The sequence below is a fragment of the Rhodnius prolixus genome, unplaced genomic scaffold (genome assembly GCF_049639745.1).
Source record: "Rhodnius prolixus isolate KJV_2025 unplaced genomic scaffold, Rpr scaffold_9, whole genome shotgun sequence".
Lineage (NCBI taxonomy): Eukaryota > Metazoa > Arthropoda > Insecta > Hemiptera > Reduviidae > Rhodnius > Rhodnius prolixus.
This window is the reverse complement of record NW_027411604.1, coordinates 1,774,448-1,799,923: the sequence shown is the minus strand read 5'-3', so window position 1 is coordinate 1,799,923 and position 25,476 is coordinate 1,774,448. Positions and strand designations below refer to the sequence as shown.

Below are 25,476 nucleotides of genomic sequence, written 5' to 3'. Positions count from 1 at the left end.
CTTTAATGGTTAATATGAGAAATTTGCAGTAAAGCATGTTTGCTAGTCGCCACGGTATCCGAGCGGTTAGAGGCTAGACCCGCAAAGCTAAGATGTATTGCGGTACTAGGCTATATTTTCCCGGTCTATACCTTTAATGGTTAATATGAGAAATTTGCAGTAAAGCATGTTTGCTAGTCGCCACGGTAGCCGAGCGGTTAGAGGCTAGACCCGCAAAGCTAAGATGTATTGCGGTACTAGGCTATATTCCCCGGTCTATACCTTTAATGGTTAATATGAGAAATTTGCAGTAAAGCATGTTTGCTAGTCGCCACGGTATCCGAGCGGTTAGAGGCTAGACCCGCAAAGCTAAGATGTATTGCGGTACTAGGCTATATTCCCCGGTCTATACCTTTAATGGTTAATATGAGAAATTTGCAGTAAAGCATGTTTGCTAGTCGCCACGGTAGCCGAGCGGTTAGAGGCTAGACCCGCAAAGCTAAGATGTATTGCGGTACTAGGCTATATTCCCCGGTCTATACCTTTAATGGTTAATATGAGAAATTTGCAGTAAAGCATGTTTGCTAGTCGCCACGGTATCCGAGCGGTTAGAGGCTAGACCCACAAAGCTAAGATGTATTGCGGTACTAGGCTATATTCCCCGGTCAATACCTTTAATGGTTAATATGAGAAATTTGCAGTAAAGCATGTTTGCTAGTCGCCACGGTAGCCGAGCGGTTAGAGGCTAGACCCGCAAAGCTAAGATGTATTGCGGTACTAGGCTATATTCCCCGGTCTATACCTTTAATGGTTAATATGAGAAATTAGCAGTAAAGTATGTTTGCTAGTCGCCACGATAGCCGAGCGGTTAGAGGCTAGACCCGCAAAGCTAAGATGTATTACGGTACTAGGCTATATTCCCTGGTCTATACCTTTAATGGCTAATAAGAGAAATTTGCAGTAAAGTACGTTTGCTGTGGCGCCACGGTAGCCAAGCGGTTAGAGGGTAGACCCACAAAGCTAAGATGTATTGCGGTACTAGGCTATATTCCCCGGTCAATACCTTTAATGGTTAATATGAGAAATTTGCAGTAAAGCATGCTTGGCGTATACGACACCTAATTTGTAATTTGGATGTAAAGCCATCCTGATAAAATACGGATTGTACTTTGCTTTTAGTTTTTTTAAAAAAATACTTAATTTGCGGTGTGACTTCATATCCGATTTTTATTTTTTATTTTTTGGAATTAATCAGACGAAGTTCCTTTTCCAGTAGTAAAAAGTTAACATGAGAAACATACAAACAAATAGGAAATGATCGTGCTTGCTTTTTAAGAAATGTAATAAATATAGTTATCTACTGTAATAAATATAAAGGCCAACAAAAGAAAGAAAAATAGTATTTTAACTTAAATGGCCTTGGCTGGCGGCATTTATTTCTACTTTAGAGAACAATGTAATGTCAATGTGTTACCACGGGATTTGTGAATTGATTAAATAAAAACTAAATTCAATAAGTATAAATAATTTTGAGGTAAAAAATTGAGGCAGATAAGCAGAGGGGGATTCGTTTAGATTTTTCCTACAAATTGTAACAGTATCATAACAGTGATTGCGGTAGGTTCAAAAATAACAAAACTTGAAAAGTGTTTTTTGAGCGAAGCTGTACTTTAAGAACCAATAAAATTAATTTCCAATTCTCTTTCATAATTAATTATTGCGAGCAATAGTTACAACTAAAGTTAAAGTTGTCCCTGTTTAACAGCTTCACTTTTAGTACGATGATATTTCACTAGTGGAATGTTACAGAATATGAGGCCTCTACTTAGTACAGGGAACTTCACCAGCCTCTATAAATAGAACTAGATATGTGTATTTACTGTACTAAAGGCAGTTCGGTTGCCCATTTAGATCGCTTCTCTGCCCCCATCATTCACAACTCTTATCTATTCAAATATAACTAGAAATAGTTTTCACTTTTAGAGGTTACCACAGTTATAGAAATGTATAAAGGTGTAACCTCAGTCAATTTTTTTGAAGTGAACAAACAGGGTGTATACGGAGGAGTGGTCGAAACTTCGGGAGGTGATTCTGCAGCTCAAATGCAACAAAAAATATTCTCTTCACTTTGGCCCGATTCTCAATAGTGTCCAAGATAATTGCATTTTTAACTTTTCCGTCGATATTCGCGTTTTTTTCGCCATAAAAACGGCCGCAACTTTTCTATCCTTTATCCTACAACAAATCTGCTTATTCCAAACGAAAGAGCATTAAATTTCCTATAAATCTGCTTAACCCAGAGCTTCAAAATGTTTCTTTTAAGCAATGAAATGTTTACTTTAGTGTATAAAAAATTCATTCCCGATGATTTTTGTTAAAATTTTCAAACTGCATTTTTTCAACGATTAATGAATCAAAGGAGTCACATAATTTCAGAAAAAAGTTGCGCGCATTTATTGAGCTTCATAGACCAAATGGAGTGGTTTTTAATAAAACCCTACTCCGAACAGAGAGGGGTGGGTGTAAATGCAGAAAACTGGGATTTTGCGTAAATTAGTAGTGATAATTTACTCAAATGTCAATTTTTGGAGAAGGAACAAAAAGAAAAGTAACCATTTTAGTTTTTAACAATTATTATTTTAATAAAACGGAAGTAAAAAATAAAATAAAGTAGCAATTAATGCGTTTTGGTCATACGGCCGTTTTTATGGCGGGAAAAACGCGAATATCGACGGAAAAGTTAAAAATGCAAATATCTTGGACACTATTGAGAATCGGGCCAAAGCGAATAGAATCTTTTTTGTTGCATTTGAGCTGCTGAATCACCTCCCGGAAGTTTCGATCTCTCCTCCCCGTGTACAACCTGCATAATGTGAAGTGCAACTTTCGGTTTTGGAATTTCTTTTTTAACTTTTAAGTTTTATCAAACACATTTTTTTATATTAATACAATCTTACTAAAATGGAACTTAAGAGAGAAGCCAATCTACGCCCTCTTTCCCAAAATTATGCTTAATAAGAATTAGCCTGCAAAATTTTAAACAAAAATTTGGCCACCAATACGCGTGCAATGTGATTACTAAGTTTTTTTTAAGGAAATTGTTGAAGCCATTTTTCGTAAACAATTTCCGGCTTGCAAAAAAAAAGAAAATCTATTAATAAAGCAGTAAGTTCCGCTTGTGAGATCTCAATCGCTAAATTTTATAGTCACCAGAGTACCCCTGGTTCGATTAAATCGAAATCCAAAGTTTCAACTCTTGCGAATGATTCCCGATCTTCCTGCAGGAATTGGGTTTGCTTCCTTTTGTGAAGGTTTCAAAAACAGAACGAGGATTCCAACCCTTCTTCCAAAAAACAGAGAAGGGTTTCGAGAAAGCTCTGTGTGCGTCACACCAAAGTTTTTGATTTTATTTACGAAAACACAAAATTACTTATGTTAACCAGCCACCAAATATGGTAATTTATGGAAATACAAGAGTACTAATCGAACAACTTAATGACTATAAAATAGTCTTGATATATTTAAGTGGTCTGCATTATTTATTATTTAAGCAGATACAGATAGTCCGGCGACCGACAAACGTACAGAACAACTTGTCCAGTGCGGCTGGACAACTGATACAAGGTCAACGTCCTTCCTACCACCGAGGTACTTCCAGACTGTGTCGCTGCTGCTGCAGAAGATTCTTCAGGTCTTCTCCTACAAATGTTCCAGCCACATCTTGTGTCACTTAGCAACCGCCGCTAATAATCTTTATTTTTTTTATATAAAACTGTTGGATATTCACTGACCGGGAGATTTAACTAGCCAAGTCACGAGGTGTGGCTATTAAATAACGAGACTGATGCTGTGAAAAACATTTTATTTTAAATTTATACATATTTAGTTATTATCACCTTCAATATACACCCCTCCCCTACCCCTAAAACGCTCCATGCGAATTTACCATTGTTCCGAAACAGTGCTGGAAGTCTTTTTCTGTCAGCTCCTGTATGACGCGTGCCGCTTTTTCTTTCACAGCTTCAACGAACTGATATCGTGTTCCTTTTAATGCAGATTTGACTTTGGGGAACAGATCTAAAGTCATATGGGGCCGCCAGGTCAGGGCAAATAAGGCGGATGGCCTAAAACTAGGATGTTGTACTTGGCTAGTAACGTTTTGGACCGACAATGCAGTGTGAGCCGGCGTGTTGTCTTGATGGAGAACCCGTGACCTTGTTCTTTCCACAAATCGGGTCGTTTTTTTTCCTTACTCTTTCACCGGAGTTGAGCAAGCACCTCACCGGTAGTAATGTTGAATAATTATAATCGATATTTTCATCCGTTTTGGATGTGGAAGGGCGACCCGGGCGGTCAACATCTCCGACGTCTTCTCGGAAACGCTTGAACCACTCAAAAAACTTGCGCACGTGATACAACATTCATCGCCATAAACTTCTTTTAATAAAAGATAAGTTTCAGTAGCGGTTTTACCAAGTTTCATGTGAAATTTCACGACAATTCGTTGCTCTACTAAATGTGTAGTATCATGTTTTGCGGCAAAACGAAACTAACACCTCTTACACAAACACGTCAGGTTCCGGTCAGACAGATTTCTCTACAAACACGTGAGACGCTGCAATTGAAAGAGAAGGCTTTACGCTGCACAGCTGTCGGTGATTAGGCTTTGGTGCATGCATAGTTCTTCTGTAGCAGCATCAATCTCGTTATTTAATAGCCACTTCTCGTCTACTGCAACATTCACATGATAACGTTATAAAATCGCTCACTTTTCTTAGATTTTCCGAAAAAATATTCTTCAAACTTAGAATGTTTACTAAATATACGCAGGCTTCAACAAAGTTTCACTAAAGTACTAGGCATGAAGTTCGAGCTTCAGAGCGGTTCTCTATCGTGTAAATTTCAAGAAATTATTTCGTCGTGAAGACGAAGAGACAATAACAATAATTAGAAAACAATTATTAAGGCAAAATTAAGCCGTTACTTGAAAACTAAAAGATGATAAAAGAGGAATGTTGATATCAGGGGAAGGATGGGAGTGGAGAGAAACGTCCTGGAGATTAGAGAGAGACTAAGGCACTCACTCACATTGTATGGACATGGAAAGGAGGATGGGTCCAGAGAGAGATTGCCTCTAAGATGGTGATGGAAAGCGAGGTGGATGGCCTAAGGAGGAAGAGAGGAAGACCCAAAAATGGGTGGAGGGACCAGGTGAAGGAGATTATGGCCGGGATATGGTCTGACAGAGGAACAGGATCAGAGGATCGTGTCACTTGGAAGAAGGCATTTACTAGCGAAGGGAACCACGACTTGTGGAGAACCCCTTTAATAAAAAAAATAAGTTGGAGCATCGATTTTAGCATTTATATGATAACTTTGTGATAAGTTTAGTGTTGAACTTAATTTGGAGCTCGATAATCGATTTTTTTTTTTTAACAAGTACAGTTTGATAATTATTGTTGTTATGAAGACGACGAGACAGTTTTTCATTTGAGGGAGTGGGGGAAAACCAGTTAAGAGAACTAGTACTTATACCACTTCTCACACAATTACGCAAATTCCGGAAATAGGTTTTCAGGGAAATGGTTGTAAATAAAAGCAATCAAATCGTGGTAAGCTATTTACGATAATTATGTAAATAAATAATAAATAGGGAAGAAAAAAGCTAAGTGGGATTGCTGGATTCCCGAGTTCAAATCCAGCCCTTAGATTTTCTCTTCCTTGGAGCCTTCTTACACCTCCAAACTGTCCGGTAATTGCTAGTGTCTCGATTTAAATAAGAAGAAAAAAAAATGTATTTAAAACAAGTATTTTCAATGAAAACTCAATTTTGGAAAAAAACGACGCAATCGCAAATACTGTCATCAACAGATTAAACGCAACGTACAAACATATGTAAGGACCAATTAATAAAAACCACTTTATTATAGAACTCGACTAGTACTTCCGGTGAAAATAAAATGAAATAATAAATAAATAAATAAATAATCTGCGCGGTAGCAATGCTCTCGCAATTACTAAAGGTGGAGGAGTCAAGAACAACAAAAAATTAATAATTATAATGTTTGTATGTCGCTTAATAAACCCACCAATAAAAGAGTCGATTGTAATAAAGTTAGCGGAGTTAACCGACGTCTACACGCGCGCATGCCCGAACAGAGGCCCGTCTGCACAGAGGCTCGCTCTGGTCTGAAGGTAAATAAATAACTACCACCACCAACCCTCACCCACAGGTTATTATCAGACCATTCTTATATTGCTGACATCTACACTATTAGTATCTCCCATTTATTAGCATAATTCTTTTTATGGCAATGTTACCAACTTAATCATAAATTTGACCAAAAAAAAATAAGATTCTCGAAAATTTGTACTAAGAAAAAATAAGGGATTTTTTTTTTTAACTCTTGTTATTTTTGTAGGAGGGTTGGTACTTAGCACACTCCAAAAAAATAAAACCTTCATTTCCGGTGAAAATCAATTTCAAAACAACCTAACACGATCGTAATACTTCCTGTATCACAAAAAAAAAGGAAATGATGTAACGGAAATATTCTACAAAACATGGGAGACGAAAAAGAAAACTGTTATCACACAATTATGAGTGAAAATATTGATATTGATGGCAATGGTGATGGGTGAATGATGTAATCAGGGTAATAACCACAGTTTCAACCTCAAGATGAAGAAGAAGCTGCGATGGTCTCGCACACTCAGGTCTAGTCAGTGTGATCAATAATAGTACAATAATGGAACGTAAACTCATCCACTACGACCACTCATATCCATGCTCCATTGTTCTCCAAGGTGCTCCCCCCCACTCCACCGCCACCACCAGTAGAACAACAATTGGTGAAAGCAATACCGATTCATCATCTACAACACCGCCATCTATAGATACTATTGTCATTACTATAACTAGAACAATCGCAATTACAATCTTAACTACAAACATAAATAGACCTAAGAGATATGTCAATTAGATTGATCATTACAAATAAAAATCGTAATAATTAATATTATAAATCGAGTATTAATTCTCGATCATATCGATAACACGTAGGCAAAAGCCCTCAATTGAGAGGAGAGTTGCTAAACATGCCAGTTTAGCTCCGCCAAACACTTCTACACTGTTAACGGAATCAAGTGATTTACCACTAGACTGGAAGTAAAAAAAGTAAAGTAATTGCCTATTTTTTCAGGCGGGCTACCAAATTAGGTGTCGTGGACGGAGGCGACTAGCAAACATACTTTACTGCAAATTCCTCATTTTAACCATTAAAGGTATAGACCGGGGGAATATAGCCTAGTACCGCAATACATCTTAGCATTGCGGGTCTAGCCTCTAACCGCTCGGCTACCGTGGCGACTAGCAAACATACTTTACTGTGAATTTCTCATATTAACCATTAAAATTATAGACCGGGGAATATAGCCTAGTACCGCAATACATCTTAGCATTGCGGGTCTAGCCTCTAACCGCTCGGATTCCTGTTCCTAAGTACCTACTTCACTAAATAGTTTTTATTATTTTTTTGAGATTTCCCAAATTTTTGTTCAGATTTTTATATTTTTTGTGCAAAAAAAAAATTCCAACGTCTAATATATGGGCTTTTTACGGGCTCATCACTTTTTAAGGATTTAGTCTAATTATGGGAGGACTATAAGGGTCTCTAAAGGGGAGACCAGAGTCTAAGGTGTCATTCCAAAAAGGCCATAACAAACTTCTACGATTAGTATTAGCCTCGAAGACCTATAACTCTATTGGGTCGAACTCATTTTAGTTAATCCACTGGGCATAATCATATAAAACTGTAAGCTGCAACTAAAAACTTTATCTACAGTAATTGATACTAATGTTTTTAAACTTCTTTTAAGTTTAGAACTGGAATTATGTGCACCTATTAGAAGTTATACCATTAGCAATAATTACTGTAGAATAAATTGGGCGTCACTATTTATAGTTTTTCTCATAAATTATGTTTTAAGTTTAATCGAGAATAATTTCTTAATCTTCACGATGAAATCGTAAAATACTTAGATCTCACGGTTTTTTAGTTATTTTAGCCCTGAAGTTGAACTAAATACAGTTCGAAACGTTAGCGTAAATATTTTTGTTGTATTTATAAACTGATGAACACTAAAATTACTCAGATATATCTTATTAAAGACTAGACATCAAAAAACGGTTATCATATCGTAATAAGTTAAATTAGTAATGAGTAATTAATTGAGAATTCAGAATTCTCTAATTGGGAGCAAATAACAAAGTGTGGCTACTTTTTTAAAGCATTTTTCCGAGGAAATTAAATTTTTTGGAGTATTTCCTTTGGAGGGAGCAAGAAAACTAATTACAGAAATAGAACTTATTTTAAGCAGAAGGTCTGGGACGTCACAATACCTTCAAGAATGGTATTAATGGTAAGAAATAGTTGGAAAAAGAGTAGAGTAATGTAGCAGAGGAATGTGTTTAGAAGATTCACACCAGATCTTGGCTATATCTAGGGAGAAGTGCGCATAGTAACTTCTTGGACAATCCAGGGATACTTTAAAAGACAAGTTTAAATCTCACAGGGTTACCAACACACACACACACACACTGACAGAAAGAGGGGGAGATGAACCCACGCCGCTGGAGAAAGAGACAGAGAGACAGCACCTGTAGTGTCAATGCCCCCATGGCCTCCTTATATATACACAAAGCTTTTGGAGTGGGAAAAATGGTTGCTCTTTCAAAGATTTACTGCAGAACAGTCCTGCAGAACTGGGAGAGCAACTCCTCTGCATAGCCAATAGCTCATCGGCGGAACGAGCCGCAACTGACTGTCCGACACGGCCAGTCTACTCCACAGTTTTGAACAATGGCCTGGCTATTTCAATGGATGAAACTTGTCCAGCTCTTCACACGAATAGAATCTTAGAGAAGATGCCTCATACTCTTGTACAAAAAAACACTCAACGAGTTATTTAATAATCAATCTTTGACTCTTTTGCAGGATGCACCCGAAGATTGAACCAGCCCTTAGCCGCGGCGGAGAGACGATGAAAAAGGCTTTTTGAGAAATGGTCTGTCTGTGAACTTTCATTATTTGGACTTAGTCCTGGACTAAAGACCCGAAAGACGAACGACCCCTAACCTAAATCTCTCAAACGGATGTACTAGTACCTAACTGTAATGATTTTTCACTCGTTTTTTAAGGGGTTTTTGTCCACAACTTTTTTACATTTACTGTACTCAAAGCGTTCGGCAAGTTTTATCAAAAAATATTTTTTCAATAGTAAAGTAAAGTAAAAGTAAAGTAATCGCCTATTTTTCTACCTAATCGTCAAACTACCAATTAGGTGTCGTGGACGGAGGCGACTAGCAAACATACTTTACTGTAAATTTCTCATATTAACCATTAAAGGTATAGACCGGGGAATATAGCCTAGTACCGCAATACATCTTAGCTTTTCGGGTCTAGCATCTAACCGCTCGGCTACCGTGGCGACTAGTAAACATACTTTACTGCAAATTTCTCATATTAACCATTAAAGTTATAGACAGGGGAATATAGCCTAGCACCGCAATACATCTTAGCTTTGAGGGTCTAGCCTCTAACCTCTCGGCTATTGTGGCGACTAGCAAATATACTTTACTGCAAATTTCTCATATTAACCTTTAAAGGTTTAGTTCGGGAATATAGCCTAGTACCGCAATACATCTTAGCTTTGCGGGTCTAGCCTCTAACCGCTCGGCTACCGTGGCGCCTTATTTTTTTCAATATTTACAACTTCGATAGAACTTTCAAAGCAGCGTTCTTTCTTGCAGTAAAAAAAAATAATAATAATAATAAAATCCTGTTAATAGTAATAAAGAAAATAATATTGAAACATGTGGTGGTAAAACTGCTTGGCTTATTTCAAGGAGTTTCACTTGCCTTCACTTGGATATAGTTTGGAGGCGGCTAGGATGGTTTGGTGTGGAGGCAGCGTTTTTAGGGTTAAATGTTTAACGAGCACACCCTCTCTTCTAGCCCCACATGAGGCTAGATCGATATTTGGGTCGTCCTCACGTGTGTTGTATATATAGAGAGAGAAATGCACGTGCAATTTTAGCACATCACAACCGTCCAATCATTTTTATACATTAGCTTTTTTTTTATCGATTTTTAAGCAGAAATGATAGGTTTGTGGCATTTATTTCTTAAGGCTTTAATCGATTCCCTATAAAATATAAATGGATGTAATAAATGATTTGACTAAAATCCTCTTTATAAGACACTATATGACCTTTACTGTACTTCTTAAGGTACTAACTGATTTACAGACTTGGAATTTATACTTTATACTTTCCACACAATTAAAAAAATTTAATTTGTTAAACTGTAATTTACTCTGAAATACAAATAGAAGTGCATGTTAAACAATGTAAAACACGAATGTATTTCCGGTGTTGTCCGACATTTGGACCGGATTTTCTCTCAATCAGAATGCCATCTAAATAGTACTAATTACCTATGATAATTAGAATTTATTAAAAAAGCTACAAATTACAGGCATTTTTTTTTTTGTTTTCCCCAATTTAATGTTTAATTACTTACATAACTTTACTTTACGTACTTTAATAATTTAAGTAATTTATAATTCATTTATAATTAAGTAATTAATAAGACTTTCTCTTAATTAATGTGGTGTAATATTTTTTAAAGAATTGTTCATAATTTTAATTAATATTTTTCGTAATTTTGCATTTGTATTTTCATTATTTTAGCACTTCAAAAAGACGGAGTTAAGCAAAATGCCACTGGTTTTGAAATTTAATGCATCGAATATCAATCAGCATATCTCTATGTATCAATTAATTAATCTAATTGTAAAATAAAATCTCATCATTCAGACATTCGATATCGAAAAATTTTACACGATTATTCCAAAAGGGTAAATAGACGGCAAACACGGTAAATAATTAGGAGCTTCCTAGACAACGGATGTTGTTAAAAAAAAAACCTATCGCAGCTACATCAAATATTTTATTTAAATAAATAAATAAATAGACTCACCTTATTATTATTTTTTTTTTGGTTCTTTATTTTCAGTGAAACATGGAATGAATTTAGAACGGAGTATGGCCGAAATGATTCCTTAAATGATCCATGTTTTAGGGAATTAATATTTTATCGTACAACAACTCCATCACGGTGCCTGGAAAAAAATAAAATAAATAAAATTAATAATTAGTTCTTAAAAAAATAATAAATAATAAATTTTAGGGAAGGGATTAGCTATGCGGTTTAGCGTATTGGATTCCTACGCGGAGGTCCCGGGTTCGAATCCAGCTGCTGACCCTTAGATTTTTTCTCTTCCGAGGAGCTTCTTACAGCCTCACTGTCCGGTGATGCGACAGTGTTGTCTGTAACGAGAGTACACTGTCCGGAGGCCGGCAGTGCACTGAAAAAAGCTCCGGGCGCCACAATAACCTTAGATGTTGACGCGCCTTAAATCATTTAAAATAATAATAATAGATAATAAATTAGAGGACTGAACATTGTTTAATAGCATCAAGGGGAATTCTAGAAGAAATAAGCCTAAATTTTGGTAAATTTCCGGCACTTTGTATGAAATACCGGAAGAAGTAGTTCTAAAATTGTTACTGAATTGGATCTGCAAGAGCACTGGACGCTCTGAAAAGCCAGATTGGTGATGAAGACGCTGAGCCTAGTCTTTTTTTAGAGGCGCTATGTACTACGACCAACAAATCTGTCCCCTAATGATGCCAGATAACACGGCACTCATCCCCTTACAGCAACCCATAAAAAAAAAAAAAAAATGTCCAAACAGCTGGGGAAACAGCACAGCCATTCAAATCTTACATGCGAGTCCTGTCACCGGATTTCCGTAAGCAGCTGAATTTTTAGCATCTCCTTCATCTTCCCACAAAATCTGCACGTAGTGCAATCCACATTCTAGGCACAGCTATTTCAAGAGGTACCCTCGGAAACGGCAATCCCATTTTCTTTTCTGAGGAAACCGCTCTCAAAAATCTATTCTTACAGAATTTCTAATCAATGCATGTTGCAACAAATAAATGGATTCGGGATGCTAATAAAATATTTCAAGCATCTACATCGACCAATGTCTGGTCTAACACATTTGGTTATTCCATTGCATCACGCACCATGACGTTCCCTGATGTAAAGTAAAGTAATCGCCTATTTTTTCAGGCTGGGCTTTACGTCCAACTACCAATTAGGTGTCGTGGACGGAGGCGACTAGCAAACATACTTTACTGCGAATTTCTCATATTAACTATAAAAAGTATAGTCCGGGAATATAGCCTAGTACCGCAATACATCTTAGCTTTGCGGGTCTAGCCTCTAACCGCTCGGCTATCGTGGCGACTAGCAAACATACTTTACTGTAAATATCTCATATTAACCATTAAAGGTATAGACCAGGGAATATAGCCTAGTACCGCAATACATCTTAGCTTCGCAGGTCTCGCCTCTAACCGCTCGGCTACCGTGGCGCCTTATTTTTTCCAATATTTACAACTTCGACAGAGCTTTCAAAGCAGCGTTCTTTCTTGTAGTAAAATAATAATAATAACTCTGTTAATAGTAATAAAGAAAATAATATTGACTGTCTAGTTGGCAAGACTGCAAATTTTAAGCAAATAATAATTCACGAAGCATGTGGTGGTAAAAAACTGCTTGGCGTATTTTAAGGAGTTTCACTTGCCTTCACTTGGATATAGTTTAGAGGCGGCTAGGATGGTTTGGTGTGGAGGCAGCGTTTTTAGGGTTAAATGTTTAACGAGCACACCCTCTCTTCTAGCACCCCATGAGGCTAGATCGATATTTGGGTCGTCCTCACGTGTGTTGTATAGAGAGAGAGAGAGAGAAATGCACGTGCAATTTTAGCACATCACAATCGTCCAATCATTTTTATACATTAGTTTCTTTTTATCGATTTTTAAGTAGAAATGATAGGTTTGTGGCATTTATTTCTTAAGGCTTTAATCGATTCCCTATAAATATAAATGGATGTAATAAATGAGTTGACTAAAATCCTCTTTATAGACACTATATGACCTTTACTGTACTTCTCAAGGTACTAACTGATTATTACTAACTAAATGACTAGCAAACATACTTTACTGTAAATTTCTCATACTAACCATTAAAGGTATAGACCGGGGAATATAGCCTAGTACCGCAATACATCTTAGCTTCGCAGGTCTAGCCTCTAACCGCTCGGCTATCGTAGCACCTCATTCCCTGATGTTATACCCAGCTTAACCCTTACCATGGGCAGACCCCAACCCTCTTGCAACAGCCTGCAGAGATGCAACTATTTGGGGCTAGCGAACTCTAGCTTCAACACCCACTCACCATCAAAACAAAGGAATCTAAACCTAAACCAAATGACCACACAGGCTGGCTATTCTATAACCAATTATAACATCATGTTTGTTTTGCAAACAATATACACAACCTTGTACTACTTTTTCCCCTGCAACCTTCTCGCCGGTTATCTTACAGATCGACAGCTGTTCTCTCTACCGGCTGATCTCTCAAGTTATTCCTCTCCTCTCTGCGTACCAAAAAAAAAAAAATAATAATAAAACAGTCAATTTCAACAGTTTGTACACAACTTTCAAGTCACGTTTAGTTTCACTAAAGTGTGGCGAATTTTAGTGGTGGAAATGCAAACTTTTTATTTTTTAATAAAAGCCTAAAATTGCATTATCGTCTGATTTCATCTAGCGTAACCTTAAATACGTGGATAAAAAAAGATCAGCTCAGAGGGGGGGACTCTTGCCATTTTTGTGTTTGTCGGCAATTTATTCCCTTTTACAGTTTTCTAGTTTGTAAACAAATACAAACATCGTGCAAACGTTCGTTTTTTGTAAACCGAAAGTTTGTTCACTGTCGTAATCACTTCCGTTATTTAGCTTCCAGTTTAAATTGGCCAACCCCAACCCCCCAAAAAAGGCGTTTTTTTTTCCTTTTATTTTATTTTCCTCAACAATAACTCGGGAAAATTAGTTTTAATGTATTAATGCTACATCAAAGACGCATAGGGTTTCACCACCATATTCACAGGGGGAACCAGTAAGTAATGTCCATAGGCCTACTGTGTTTAGTACATCTAAAGTGGAGTTCAATGACGTATTGGCCAACTTCATATTTTCCACTGTTCTTGAGTGACGTCACTTTAATTTTTTTTCCCAAAATCATTACTTTTTTCCAATAAAAATGTTATTACTCAGAAAGTTTTAGTCCGAATTCGATTCTGATGACACGGTTAGAAAGACACGATAGATTTTCTAAAAATTGACACCATTTTGAAGCATAAGTTATTCTCCAAACAGCCTCAACTTCCTCCTGGATACTGGAAAAATAAAAGAAATCGAAAATTTTTGAAGAAAACTCATTAGGCCGTTATGTGATCATTATCAGACCTAGGTGCTGGCACTTTTTATAAAAGTTTCCTTGTTTAATGGGCTTTCTAACGGTATATCATTTTCCAGGATTCCTTTTATCTTCGTATGAGAAATTACTTTTGTTTTACAAGAAAACGTGTTCACGTTCACTCAACAGTGTTAGTTTATCAAGTTGTTTAATTCAATGAAAACTCTTTTAGATGGACCAGTAGTAAATGTTTAAAGTAGGCTGTCTTAAAATAAGGAATTGAATTGAATAAATATTTATTACAATAAATATATTCATAAAATAAATACAGAAGTGTAAATGTATTATACATTTTAACCTTTCTTATCTAGTGAAGAAAGAGAAAAGTTAGGTGAGGGGGATTGGAATGCAGGGAAAAAAGGAGAGGAAAAACCTGCAGCTAGTGTAGAGAGTGTAGAGGAGTATCTGTTTTATTCCTTTGTGTCGCGGCAGAGTGGATTAGGATGACAGTCTAGGATGGAAAGGAGTTTCAGCAGACGATTTTGGATAAAGGAGTGTACCGGGAGATAATGGATGCAGTCTCCGTGGAGTGAGTCAATTCTAGTGCGTCGTGGAGAGTCTGTCGCTAAGTCTGAGAACTTTGTTCTGTGTTGTCCCTGGAGTTTCTTGATGTTACTTACTACAAGTCCAGGCTCCAGGCGGAGCTGGCGTAGAGCAACATCGGGGCCTAATGACTACTTTGTAGAGGAGGAGTTTGTTGGGTCACAGTCATTTTGGAGTCACGTGAGAGTAGAGGAAATAATAGTCTTACTAGTCCAGTTTGCCTGCGTTTACTTTGTCCTGAACGTGGTGTAGTGAAAGTCAGTTTGTTGTCTAAAGTTAGGCCTAAGTACTTAACGTGGGTAGACCACGGGATGAGAATGTTAGGCTTAAAATAAGGAAATCAAAGATTACACAATTCCACTTTAAACATTTACTTCTGATCTCATTGAAATATTTGAGAAAATGTTAGTTAGTACTTAGTTATAGTAATTTGTTACCCTTTTTTTTTCACATTATAATGAACTCTGTCAAACCGACTTCGACTGGTTTATAAAAAATGATATGAAAAAACCAAAAAATGAACATAACTAATTGATTGGCTAGGCTTGGCTTGGTTAGCGATCAATAGAGAGACAATCATAGGTACCCACTTCACAATCACCGACCCCTCAGGAGGGTTGGATGGTTTATTAAGAGAAATTAATAACAGTGTCACCATAAAGATGAGGTGGGGCGTGGCTACTGTAGCCACCGCAAGGGGTGGGTTCGTCTATGCGGTGGTTTTAATCAATTATGGAGAGGGGACTCTCTCTATCAGTGGATGAATTATGACTAGATTATATTTGCTTCTATTCATATCTCTGGGATCCATATTAATTGTGACTAACTTGGTTTTCAAATTGACCGTCCCCCCTCAAGACAAAAAATTGTGTTAAAAAAGGAGGGCTGGCTATCATCACAACGTAAACAAAGGAACTTTTTTCAAAATTTTAAAACTGCAATTTTATATTTAGCTAAGGTGCTAACAGAGTGACGTCACAATAAAGTTTTGCTTAAAATCGGTTCAACCGGAAGTACAACTTTTAGAATATTTTCTCGGAAATGGCTCCCACGATTTCCTTTGCCCTTTTGGTGCACTTAATTGCACTTCTGCACCTCTATAACTTCTTCCATTATCAAAACGTTTTACCGGAAAATTTGAATAGAGTTATTTTGTGGGAGGAGTGGATGAATAATAGATTTCCCTCTAAAGGGTCACGTGTTTAATCTAGTAAAGACACATTCTACAATCACTGGTGCCCAGAGCTTTTTTTACCAATGCACTTCCCTTTGTCTCCAGACAGTGTTCTTTCGTTACAGACAACACTGCTTATCATCGGACATTGAGCTGTTAGAAGTTTCTAGGCAAAAAAAAGAGAAAAAAACTAAGAGCCAGCAGCTGAATTCGAACCCGGGACCTCCGCCTTGGAATTCTATCTCTTGTTTACTCCTCATACAACGAGAGTTATAATTTGTTATTCAAATTCCGAGTTGTTTTATTTTGAATTTTCATTTTCCATTTTATTTTTCAGTAATTTTTATCTGAATAATTCTTCGAAGTTTTTCAAGAACCTCTTGGTATAAAAGTGTTCATGGACCGTTTGACCTTGAGGGAGAAACTCTTTGTGGACGATTCCGTGGATATCGAAAAAACAAATCAGCATGCGTTTGATCTCTTCGACTTCGCCATCCTTGCTTTTTTGGGCCTTGGAGAGGTTGAAGTGTCCACCCCATGCTCATTCCTGTGGCTCCTCAGCCTCCTTATTTGCCTGACTTGAGTCCTTGTGACTTTTTTCTCTTCCCAAAGTTGAAAAATCACCTCAAGGGAACTCATTTTGGGGCAGTCGAAAAAACATTCAAACGGCTGTGTAACCGACCAGCTGAAGGCTATTCCATTATCGGAGTTCGAGCACTGCTATGAGGAGTGGAAGAAACATCTCCAGCGCTGTGTGGAAGTTATTTTGAAGGTGACAATATAGAATTGTAATTCTTTTTGAATAAAATTTTTTTAAAAAAATCAGTCTCATTACTTAATTTACAGACCCCGTAGTTATGTACTAAATAAAAGAATCAGTCACCTTATAATCTATTTAACGCATATTGATTACTGTGAGCCGTAATTTAGCTTTAACAAAGACTCTGATTGGCTATTCACCGCTAACTGCTTTAAAACGTCAGCTTGAGCGTACTGATGACGGTAATTACTGAGCGTAATATGAAAAGCAATAAGTAACAAATACATAACAATAATACAGTAAATATATATTTATGTTACAGATATATCGGGGACAGCCTGGAATATATCAATATAACGTTATAAAGAGAGGGAGGCGTATACTGCAGTTATCTACATAACCTCCCCCGCACAGGTTACCATAGCTGCCATTGAGTATTGAGTATAATAAACCTAAGTGCTAACACATAACACACACATTATTACAACTAAATACACGACATACAATCTACACCAACTATTTGACCCAACATTGCTTGTTGGGATCCCAGGATTGCTTGAACACTATCAGGGAGAGAACTTTGGTAAGAGTGGTTCTCACAGTGGCAGAGATAGAAAGATAAATCTATCTTCTGCATACATAAAAAAGGGAAAGGGGGATTAATGTGCGAGGGTCTTGCAGGCAAATAAGTAGACAAACATATGCAGGGATTTTTTTTTTTAATTTTTTCCAAGTGTCAGTTGGCAACCCTGTGAAGACTATCGGTCAGCTGTTCGATTAATATTTACTTGTAAGTATTCATAAGTTACAAATACGGTGTGTGTGTCTGTTTAGAAAGAAAGTACTTTTAAAGAACAGCTGTTCAGTGGATCCGGAAGGTGTTCTAACCGACAGAAATATGAAGAAAACAATATCAGTGATAATAATTGCATGAAAAAGATTTATTTTTTAAAGGGGCCGCAAAAGCGTGAGCGATGAGTAGCAGCACTATCGACTTCCGACATTTTGCAAGCTCGATATTGTAAACATTTGGCCCAAAAAGACCGTTCGAACTACTAACAGTTTTTTTTTTTTTCACTATATTAGCCATATTTACACCTACAACAAATGTTGCATCAAGTAAATTTGATGGAAATGGTTGAATTTTCACATGAAAGACATGTAAGAGCAACCACCCATTGGTGGAACTTTTTCTCAGTGGATATTACACTCACATCAGTAGGTCCCTAGGCTATTTCCGCTTCAAGCGACGAGGAGGATTGTCTGGAAGGTGAGGAGAGCAGAGTTGTTGTACAAGAGGATTAGGATGGAGAGAGCTAGGAGGCTGTGAAATTTGCGGTAGCGAGACTTTATTAGATCGGTTACAAAAGGGATGTGAAGGTCCAGTGTGAATGGGTTAAGGTTAGAAATGTAGTATGGAGCATTCAGGATTTTCCGTAAGATTTTAGACTGTAGTGTCTGCAGGCGTTTTGGAGTTACGAGGGTTTGGTTGAGCCCCACACTTCTGCTCCGTATGTCCATATGGGTGTCTTAACAGTGTCTTGTAAATTGTCCAGTTTGTGATTCTAACTAAACATTAGTTAAATACTAAACAATTAAAAACAATAAAGTTAATAGTAAAGTTTAAACTTCAGCCCCCCCCCCCACCCAGGACCCCTAATTGTACATAAAGCCCCGCCTTAACGGAAACAGGCGGGAAAAAAAATGCGCGAACACTGCCACGACTTTCTTTCTCATACGTCACCAAACATTAAGTTATCCTGTTCCATAAAACCCCCTTCTTTTTTTTTTTTTGAAACAATGATAACTTTACACGATAATTATACTTCCTCTCGATAATAGTAAGAAGGGGACAAAGGGGATTAAAAAAAAAAAAATTGAAAGCACCAGATAATGGGGATGCTTAGGAGATCGAAGAATCCTTTCAAACTGTTATAGCCTCTCAACCTGAGAGTATAACAAGTAATCGATATAACTTTAATAATCATTAACTTTGTTCATGGTATACATAAAAATAAAGAAAAAAAAAGCTTCAAAGATATTATAGAAAAAGTTCAAGATCCCTAAGTAGTGAGGAACTCTCCTTAAAGTACCGTACTATTAAATTTTATATTTTAAAGAGAGGCGAGATAAAAATAGAAAGAAAAAGAGGGATGGAATGTGAAGAGACAGAGAGATGGTGCAAAGATTGGAGAAGCGAGAGAAGATATTGGCGAAGTTCTATGTGGTGTGGGTGTATTACCACACTTTGCCACGAGAACATTGGACACAGCCCATTATCAACAAGAACATGCGCTGAGAAAAGTAACACGAGGACCGCCATAACAATCTTATTTAGCAACTTCACAAAACATAACAAAGTACTAATTTCTATAAATACGAAGAAGATCTCTTAAAAAAACAGGAACGAGTATTAGTGTAATGGTTATGTAGTAGTAGCGTGGACTTAAAAATGGTACCAGATCTCCACAATTCGAATCTAGCGTGTAGCTTTATTTTTTTTGCTTGTTAGTAAAGTATGTGCTTTCACGACAAAGAAATTGGTAGTTGAACGTTAAAACGCTGCCTCGAAAAATATCGCGGTCTGTAAATTAAGTAATGAGACTGATTTTAAGTGTTGATTGACCGTTTGACCTCTTTGTGGTCGATTCCGTGGATATCGAAAAAACAAATCAGCATGCATTTGATCTTCGACTTTGCCATCCTTTTTTGGGGGGGGGGGGCCTTGGAGAGGTTGAAGTGTGTTACTCCATGCTCTGGCGCTTGGTTTCTGCGTCGTACTCAAACACCCAAGACTCGTCACCAGTAATGACACGTTCCAGAAAATGGGGGTTATTTTCAATTGGGAAACTCATTTTGGGACAGTCGAAAACATTCAAACTTCTGTAACCGACCAGATGAAGGCTATTCCAGTATCGGAGTTCGAGCACTGCTATGAGGAGTGGAAGAAACGTTTCCAGCGCTGTGTGGCTTCAGAAGGAAGTTATTTTGAAGGTGACAATATAAAATTGTAATTCTTTTTGAATAAAAAAATTTAAAAAAAAAAATCAGTCTCATTACTTAATTTACAGACCTCGTATGTGCTTCCATGACCACAAAGAAATTGGTAGTTGAACGTTAAAACGCTGCTTAGAATTATAGCCGATTATTAAAACTGCATATTACACGAAAATTAGACTTTAAACCTACCTTAAAATGCCCCCCTCCGTACCACCAACCAGTAACTCGCGTTACTGAGACAAGTTCCTAAAGGAATTGGCAACACATGTACGATTTCCCTGTAGCGCTAAAAGTACTTTAGCTATAATGAATCCTGATGCGCTACGAATTATTTACAAATTCATTAGAGGGAATAAAATAAAAATATAGGATACAGCGAGACTCCATAGTTTCGATTTTAGTTCTTAAATTACTCACACAAAATGCTATCATAACTACACTACTATTTACACCACTCTAAGCTCACATCAAATAACGAAGTCACATTCAGAGACCATTGTGTTGTTCTAGGTAGGAATAAGTCAGTACGCAGCGCTCAAGATATCCTTAAGCCTCATGGAAGCCACGAAGCAGAATTTAGTAGAAGAGTGGCAGACATGATGAAGAAAGAAGGGGAAAGAGGCTTCATTTGTGTTTTCAGGGTTTTGGGAAAATACTCCATGAAAGACAATTTTAATCCTGCTAAATGTGCTATTATATTTTCTCGTATATCTTGAGACAGAACAACCTTATTACTTTGCACATATTAACAACTTTACTGTTGAAATATTATTAATTAAAATTAAGTAAAAAACGTTTCTTTGATATTTTTATGCTGTAATTTTTTTTTTAATTTTTTATGTCCGCCATTATTGATTATTTTTCGCGTACTACCTACCAGCAACTCGCGTACCACAGGTTGGGAAACGCTGTTCTATAGAAAAAGAAAAAACAAAATTGTCAAAGTTGGGTTGGTTTTTCAACGTTACGCTTTTTCGTGCACTTTTTGACGGTCAACCCTTAATACAACTGTTTACCGGAAACAGTTTTAATACAAGACACAGAACTATACATTATTCATTAACAAACAACAATTCATTTTATATTTTTCCTTAGGGTTTCCAAAAACATGTAATTTATTACATTAAAAAAAACAAAAAAAAACGGAAAATTGAAAATTTAAAATGATTAAAAAATACGCCTTCTTTACTCAAATTAAATATGCACAATGTTACAGACTGACAGACAAGAGAGAAAAGTAAAAGGCTTATGGTGAAACATATGTTTTTTTGAAAGAGAAGCGAAGTAACACAGAGAGAGACACATTCACAATACATACACAAACACTCATACAAAAGGGACCACATTTAGAAGTAAAGTAGGTAGATGAACACACACAAAACAAAATAACCCACGACAATAGTGGTAGTAGTATTAGTAGTGGTGCGCGCATGCGCCTAAGAAGGAATTTCTAACTGATGTCCGAGAGAGTATAAATATAATACTAAACTCTCTACTCTTCTTATTCAGAGAGGGTACGTTAACACACAACAACACACCACCACCACCATAATAAACGAGTGCATATATCTAACTTATTTAACTATTTTTAGAATTCTCTCACCACGCAACATTCTCTCTATTTATTTTCATTTTATATTTCTCTCCAACTGCAACTCCCCTCATATATTAACTCTGCTTAACAGCTGTGCAATAAAAAAGAAAAAAACAGCTGACGAAAAAAAGAGCATCTGATTTTCCCCCACCACATGAAATAAGTTCAAGGTTACAAGGTCGAGTTTAAATAAATTGAATTAAAAAAAAAAAATATGTTAAATTGAGGGAGAGGTTTTATGGCTGTTATAAAAAAGAAATTAGAAAAAAAAAAATTATTATTAGTCACCCCCCCTCCTCTACCTCAATACTACTACCAACAAAACCGACGGCCGTATTATATTTAATCAATGATTCCCTAACCTCTAGACATTTCATTCTGCTATTATATTTAGTTACTATTAATAAATTTGACTCTGAACAAATTTTATTGAGGTTAAATCAGCTGATTTGGTTTATTTATTTTCTTTGGTAATAAATTTTTTGATATTTTTAAGAGAAATATATTAATTTTTACAGCAGATCACAAGTCATTTGATCTAATGCTTTTTAGGTTATTTATTTAAATAAAATAAAACGCCCGGAAAGAAGGTTAATATCTTCTACGAATAACTAGAGACATAGGAGAGCGTTTGACAATATAACCCCAGGACTTAAGGCTCAGAGCTGTTTGGATTCGCTGAATGTTACGAGAGCAGGGGGTCGCCAAAAACTTTTTTGATCATGGACCCCTGTATAATTTTTCGAAATCTCCAACAGACCCCCATAAAAGTAATTTTCAGTTAATCTATATATATAAAAATGAATGTGTGTCTGTTTGTTTGTTTGTACTCGATAGATTCAAAAACCATACATCCAATCGCCGTGAAAATTTGGGAAATTATTAGGTACATCCCCGGGAAGGTTTTTGGAATTTTTTTTTAAATCAGAGTTGGGGCTCTAGGTGCACCCGAACAAATATCCCAAAAATATCAAAATAACATTTAATTAGTAATATTTGTTGAAAGTGTAACCATGAAAACCATGAAAAACAGTTTTTTGCAATTATTAATACGAGAATAAATTATACCGAAGATGGTGGAAAATCGATTAAACTAAAAGAACTCAACAATACTATTGACGTTGATAATCGTTGGGTAGTACCATATTCTCCATTACTACTAAAAACGTATAACGCACACATAAATGTTGGGTACTGCAATTCAGTGAAAGCTATAAAATATATTTGCAAATATGTGAACAAAGGAAGCGATATGGCAGTGTTTGGGGTGGAAAATACAACTGCATCTAACGATGAAGTCACCCAATATCAACTGGGACGCTTCATAAGTAGCAATGAGGCTGTATGGCGTATTACCTGTATATCATTTTCCATTCATGAGCGATATCCAACGGTTGTTCATTTAGCAGAAAATGGACAGCGTGTGTATTTTACATCAGAAAATGTACGTGCAAGAGCAATTTCACCACCGCCAACAACATTAACTGAATTTTTCACATTATGTAGAAATGATACCTTTGCAAGGACACTACTGTACTCTGAAGTAGGGGTAATTTTATTGTTAATTTTCATTTCGATGTATTGTATACATTTGGTCATTAATAAACTATGTTTGAGGTATCAAAACTGCCTTTTTGTTCAAACACAGCAACGTGTGGACGGGTACAGCTAGTTAAAAATAAAACTATCAATTAGGTACTGTGTTTGTACATTTGTTTTATTGATTTTAAACATTTATTAAAGTTATTTTACATTGTTGTAACAATAGTTTTATGAAAAATATCTTAATGTTAAAAATTTAAATACCTTAATATTTATTAAATAATAAGTAAAGTAACTACAGTAGTGCTTCTTAATTAAATGAGATGGGTGTGTGCGGTGTTTCTTGGCAAGGTTCCCCTATATTGGGTTCGAAATTGTTTTTCCTTCGACCCCTTGGCGCAGATCGACCCCTACTTTTGTTAAATAGACCCCTGGGGGTCCTATACAGGGTATTCAGCATATTTCTTGAATTAACTAAAGAATAGCACACAGATCTAAACTCGTTAAACGAAAATCCTTTCTTTCGAAATTGGTACCTAACACTCATTTAAACTCATACACCATTTTCTTCTTTTTATTTCATTTTATTATTTTTAATGTATATTTTATATTTTTGGATATAGTTCTTAAATTAATTAATTATTAAATTACACGTTTGCAAAAAATCGTACTGGATTTGATGATTCTGATCAATTATATTCTTATGGTAGGTGAATTCCTTTCATAATGCCGACGCTGTTTTGAGGCCTACTTTTTTGCTATTCATCACAGATTTCTGCATCAATTTTTAACATAACCCCAATGTATTGTATACCGTTCGAAAGGTGATCGTATTTAGTTGTTTTTCATGAATAGTGCATGGTTATGTTTAGTTAGTAGCGTCTCTTGGAAGAACACACACCAAGTTTCAGCCAGATCGGTCTATTTCTTTGTGTTTGGCATTCGTTTGAATCTAGGCAGTCTTGTGATTTTCAAAAAATGGACGAAAAAGAATTTCGTGTGTTGATTAAACACTACTTTATGAAAGGCAAAACGCCTCAGGAGACTAAAGAGAAGCTTGATAAACATTATGGTGACTCTGCACCTTCGATTAGAACAGTTTATAAGTGGTTTCAAAATTTTCGGAGTGGCCATATAAGCACAAGTGACGCTGAACGTTCTGGACGCCCTGTTGAGGTTACTACTCCAGAAATCATTGATAAAATCCATGATATGGTGATGGATGACAGAAGAGTGAAGGTGCGTGAGATTGCTAGTGCTTTGGGCATCTCGAATGAACGGGTACATAATATTTTGCATCAACATTTGGACATGACAAAGCTATCCGCAAGATGGGTGCCGCGATTGCTCACTCTTGACCAAAAACGAAATCGTGTGAAGTGTTGCAAGGACGGTTTGCAGCTGTTCCAGAAGAATCCGCAGGACTTTAAGCGTCGTTTCGTCACTGTGGATGAAACATGGATACATCACTACACTCCTGAGACCAAAGAACAATCTAAACAATGGGTTACCAAGGGGGAGAATCTGCGCCAAAAAAGGCGAACACCGTTCCTTCGGCCGGAAAGATTATGGCGACTGTCTTTTGGGATTCGCAAGGAATAATCCTCATCGACTATCTGGAAAAGGGTAAAACTATTACAGGTGCATATTATTCATCGTTATTGGACCGTTTGAAAACCGAGCTGCAAGAAAAACGCCCACGATTGGCCCACAAAAAAGTCCTTTTCCACCATGACAACGCACCAGCTCACACCTCAGCAGTTGTGGTCGCCAAATTAATGGAAATAGGGTTCCAACTCGTTTCACATCGCCCCTATTCTCCAGACTTGGCTCCCTCGGACTACTATTTGTTCCCCAATATGAAGAAATGGCTGGCGGGAAAAAGATTTTATTCAAACAAGGAGGTGATTTGCAGAAACGAATGGCTATTTTTCAGACTTGGACAAATCCTATTATTCGGAAGGGATCAACAAACTAGAGCAGCGTTAGACGAAGTGTATAAGCCTAAAAGGAGACTATGTTGAAAAATAAAAAAGGTTTACTCCCAAAAATTAAGTAGTTTTTATTTTTGCACGGACTTTTCAAACGACCCTCGTACGTCTAAGCTAGTGGCTTGTATGAAACAGAAACATAGGCGAAGTCAAACACTAGTAGAACGGATAAAATCAATATTATCCAACACTGCAGACATAATCTATCCTTTCAATGTTTATTTGTTAGTTGGAACTTGTGAATATTATTTAGTTGTTAGTTGTTTCCATTTGTTAAGTTCTCTCTTTGAATTCAATTGTTTAATTTTAAATGTATAACAATGGGAACTTATAACCTCATGTTATTTATTTTTTTCTTTATTTTGTCTACCTTTCTTTGTTTATCTTATTTCGCTTAATATTGTATTATTACTTATAAACTTTATTTTTTTTGGGGT

At 36.5% G+C, this 25,476-nt stretch overlaps 1 protein-coding gene across 25 annotated transcripts in view; it reads right to left on the bottom strand.

Annotated features, from left to right (window-relative positions):
- The window catches only part of tou (bromodomain adjacent to zinc finger domain 2B toutatis), a 173,221-nt gene that overhangs the window by 80,646 nt on the left and 67,099 nt on the right, over positions 1 to 25,476 (bottom strand). For all 25 annotated transcript variants that reach the window (XR_012458587.1, XM_074128263.1, XM_074128264.1 and 22 more), the window contains one exon: positions 11,022 to 11,163. The gene's annotated coding sequence lies outside the window, so the exon portion shown is untranslated. The remainder of the gene's footprint in view (positions 1 to 11,021; positions 11,164 to 25,476) is intronic.